At 35.5% G+C, this 4331-nt stretch overlaps 1 long non-coding RNA gene across 1 annotated transcript in view; it reads right to left on the bottom strand.

Annotated features, from left to right (window-relative positions):
• The window catches only part of LOC110264133, a 21744-nt gene that overhangs the window by 15027 nt on the left and 2386 nt on the right, over positions 1-4331 (bottom strand). The window contains exon 2 of the long non-coding RNA XR_002349865.1: positions 1222-1229. This is a non-coding gene — a long non-coding RNA (uncharacterized LOC110264133). The remainder of the gene's footprint in view (positions 1-1221; positions 1230-4331) is intronic.

Consider the following 4331-nt stretch of genomic DNA (forward strand, 5'->3'; position numbering starts at 1 on the left):
TTTTTAATGCAAAGAAAACATGCAAGACACCAAACTTAGAATTCTTTAATGCTTAGGCACTAGGAATTCAAGAATGCATATGAAAAACACCAAAAGACACAAAACAAAAAATCATCAAGATCAAACAAGAAGACTTACCAAGAACAACTTGAAGATCATGAAGAACACTATGAATGCATGATTTTTTTCGAAAAATGCAAGATGCATGTGCAATTGACACCAAACTTATAACATGACTCAAGACTCAAACAAGAAACACAAAAAATGTTTTTGATTTTTATGATTTTTCTAATTTTTTTGTTTTTTTTTTCGAAAATTAATTGAAAAACAAAAATAAGGATTCCAAAATTTTTAACATGAATTCCAGGAATCTTGCATTCTTAGTCTAAAGCTTCAGTCCAGGAATTAGACATGGCTCACTAGCCAGCCAAGCTTTCAATGAAAGCTCCAGTCCAAAACACTAGACATGGCCAATGGCCAGCCAAGCTTCAGCATGTAATTCAGACATGACATGCCTGACATACCCTACAGTCGTGTAACAACTGATGGTTGAAAGCCTCAGTCCAAAGGAATTTAGACATGGCTTTATAGCTAGCCAGGCTTCACATGCTTCATGAAACACTAGAATTCATTCTTTAAAAATTTTGAATAAAATTTTTTTTGAAAACATTTTTATTTTTTTCGAAAACAGATGAGAAAGTTTTAAAAATATTTTTGAAAAATTTTTTTGAAAATAAAATAAAAAGAAAATTACCTAATCTGAGCAACAAGATGAACCGTCAGTTGTCCAAACTCAAACAATCCCCGGCAACGGCGCCAAAAACTTGGTGTTGTTGCCGGGATTGGGATCTCAGACGATTCTTGGCACCAAACAGGAATAATTAAGTCCCCGGCAACGGCGCCAAAAACTTGGTGCACGAAATTGTGATGTCCAGGCTCAAACTATTCCTGGCACGTGAGTGCCAGTTTGGGCGTTCAACTCTGGTTTTGGCTCCTTTTCTGGCGCTGGACGCCAGATTTGGGTAGAAGGCTGGCGTTGAGCGCCAGTTTACGTCATCTATTCTTGGCCAAAGTATAGACTATTATATATTTATGGAAAGCCCTGGATGTCTACTTTCCAACGCAATTGGAAGCGCGCCATTTCAAGTTCTGTAGCTCCAGAAAATCCACTTTGAGTGCAGGGAGGTCAGAATCCAACAGCATCAGCAGTCCTTTTTCAACCTCTGAATCTGATTTTTGCTCAAGTCCCTCAATTTCAGCCAGAAAATACCTGAAATCATAGAAAAACACACAAACTCATAGTAAAGTCCAGAAATGTGAATTTAACATAAAAACTAATGAAAACATCCCTAAAAGTAACTAGATCCTACTAAAAACATACTAAAAACAATGCCAAAAAGCGTATAAATTATCCGCTCATCAATATGTCACATATCTGAATTAGTTCATGTAATTAGCAGTTTAGGAGGAATTTGTTTTCAAGCAATAGTTCAAGCGAGATAACTCTCTTGAGAATCACAAGAACTCATATAGAATAAGGGTCATACTCCTGTTTCACCCAAATTCATAAGATTAAGAACGAAAATAATCCTTAGAATTGAATCAAAACATTAATTAAAATAGAGGAATAATAATAATCTCAATTCATAGAAATAAACAGAGTTCCTAACCTTAAAGAAGAGGTTTAGTTGCTCATGACTTACAGAAAAACTAGGGTTCTAAAAACAAACGTGTCGAAGGAAGAAGATTTCAATCACAAGTGATCTTTTCCTTTTTATACTAACCTAATTTGAAACGGAAATAAAATAAAATAATAAATTCTAAGACTAAAAGATATTGTTTGTAAATAAAAATTACAAAAAAAAAAATAAAACTAATAAATGCTAAATCCACTTGAGAAGTCAAAGAGGGAGTGAGTTCGGTCTGCTGATGGCATTTAACGCCCATTAGCGTTAAATGCCCCAAAGGGAGTTAACTTGTCTTGGCCTTTATCCCTTGCTAGCGCTAAACGCCATTTGAGCGTTTAGCGCCTAGGGAGGGTGCTGCCAGCTTTCTCCTATTTAGCTCCAAACTCCGCCAAATTCTTCCGAATTTCACCTGAAATCATAAAAATACTAAAACAACTCAAAGTAGTGTCCAAAGAGAATTTTTACACTAAAATCAAATAAAACTAAATAAATTCTAACTAAAAATAACGGAAAAATGTTAAGAAAAAAGGTACAAGATATTCACGTATCAGCATGTAGGATGGTTGATGTATCTGGAATTGCAATAGAAAAGTGTTTTACCCAAAACATTTAACATTTGTATTATAGCTTCCCAACTTCCTAACTTGAATTCATTTACCAAAGTTTGTTGCCATTTAACTGAATTTTGTGAAAATCATGGGGGTGATGATGATAAAGACTAGAACAATGGTCAAGAAAAGAAAACACTACTCCATATCTAGGACGAAAAATAAAGGGTATTTGTCACTCCAAACTTCTTATTGTTCTTTTTCTTATTTCATATGCTTCTTTCAATTTTAATCACTAGTAGCTTAATCTCCTTCTAACTTGTTTAATTTTATATATTGTTAATCTTTTATGTGCTAATGGTGCTATAAATGTGAGATCATGAGCAATATTATGTATATCTATCTATAAGTATGTTAAGGGTTTGAAATATTTATTGACTTTGATGATGATACTTATTATAACCACATATAGCCAGTAACTTGAGAATTATATGATGATAATCTTAGTTGTTAAATTTTGGATTATCATAATAATAAATAGGGATGATGATTACCATATCTAGGACTCAAGGATGATGATTTTGGATGATCATATATATTTTTCTATCATTGTTTAATTTGTTCATTTTATTTTATTGGTTGATATATTAATTTGTAGTCTAAGTTGTTGGATCTTGAGGCGATACTGGCGGAGACCTTCAAGTATACCCATACTTTGAAGGCAAACAAGAATAAATTTGCTGACAAGCGATCTGCAGTCCATTATGTAAATTTACATTAATCCTATTATCCTAATCACAACTAATGTGTGTGACGCAGGAGGAGTACACACAGAAGTTGGAGGCCGCGACCAGCAATCTCAGCCGCCTAGTGGGGACAACAAAGCCGGATCCGAGAACTTAGTGGTAGATCCTGATAGGGTTTGGGGCGAGACCGCCTCTGAACCCACAAGAATTGCCGCTTTGGGTTGGGATCGTTCTTCGCCAATGGCTTCTGCTCCTCCGAATTGGTGGGTTCCTCTGTCTTTGCCTCTGTCACCAGCCTTGCTGATCCCTAGGAAGTTGTCAACTTGAGGGGAGGAGGTGCAGAAGCTAACACATGAGCTTCACCAGTAAGAGGAGCAATCTGAGCAGAGGTATCGAGACCTTCTTGCACGCGTTATCGTCAGCTTGGACCTGACGGAAAAGCTAGATCTGTTCGATCAATTGCGACAGCAGATGGAGAAGTATAACCAGCAGATACTCGCTAGAGGCAGCGGCACTGCTGGTTCCAGCGGCAACGCTGTTGGTGGGCACTGACGGCAGCACCTACTCCGCCGTCTCAGCAGGGGGACCATGACGCCAACAACGAAGATTACCGAAATCTATAGGGGTTAGGGTTTTATGCATTTTTGTTTGTCTACATCATTGTATTCTACATCTGTGATATTTTATTGTATTCAGATCATTTATTTTTTAATAAAATAATTTGTTGATTTATGCTAAATTTAAATTTTTTCCAACAATTTTGTTAACAAGAGTCTACTAATTGTGGTTTAACTGTTTTAAAAAAATAAAAAAATATTACCGTCAATCCGATAGTAACCTGGCGCCTAAACACGTGAAATGGCGGCATAGTTGCCGTCGGATAACCATCAACACAATCTTGCCAAATCCATTGAAAAAAGCGACGAAAAATCCATCGATAATTAGCGTCAGACGAAAAAATCTTCCAGTAAACATCTTTCGGCGACATTTATACCGTCAACTCAAGTACAAAGGTAAATCCGACGGTAACTTTTTTACCGGCCGATTTATTTGATGAATCCAACGGTACTCAATGCATTTCTTGTAGTGTCAACTCTTATAGATATTCATAGTTGAGAAGGTTCTCTCAATTAATACAGTTGTTATGGAAAAAGCTAAGGCTAACTTCAAAAGAAGATAAGTAGTAATCTTTCGAGTTAATTTCTAAGAAAGAACACCAATGTCAATTAAATTAAGAATTGATCATTCTAATAGTCATCTCATATGAAATTATTAAATTAACTATTAAGTACCAAAAATTAAGAAAAAAGTTATTATGAGATCAAATTTAATAATTTAATAGGGACAAA

The sequence above is a fragment of the Arachis ipaensis genome, chromosome B06 (genome assembly GCF_000816755.2).
Source record: "Arachis ipaensis cultivar K30076 chromosome B06, Araip1.1, whole genome shotgun sequence".
Classification (NCBI taxonomy): domain Eukaryota; kingdom Viridiplantae; phylum Streptophyta; class Magnoliopsida; order Fabales; family Fabaceae; genus Arachis; species Arachis ipaensis.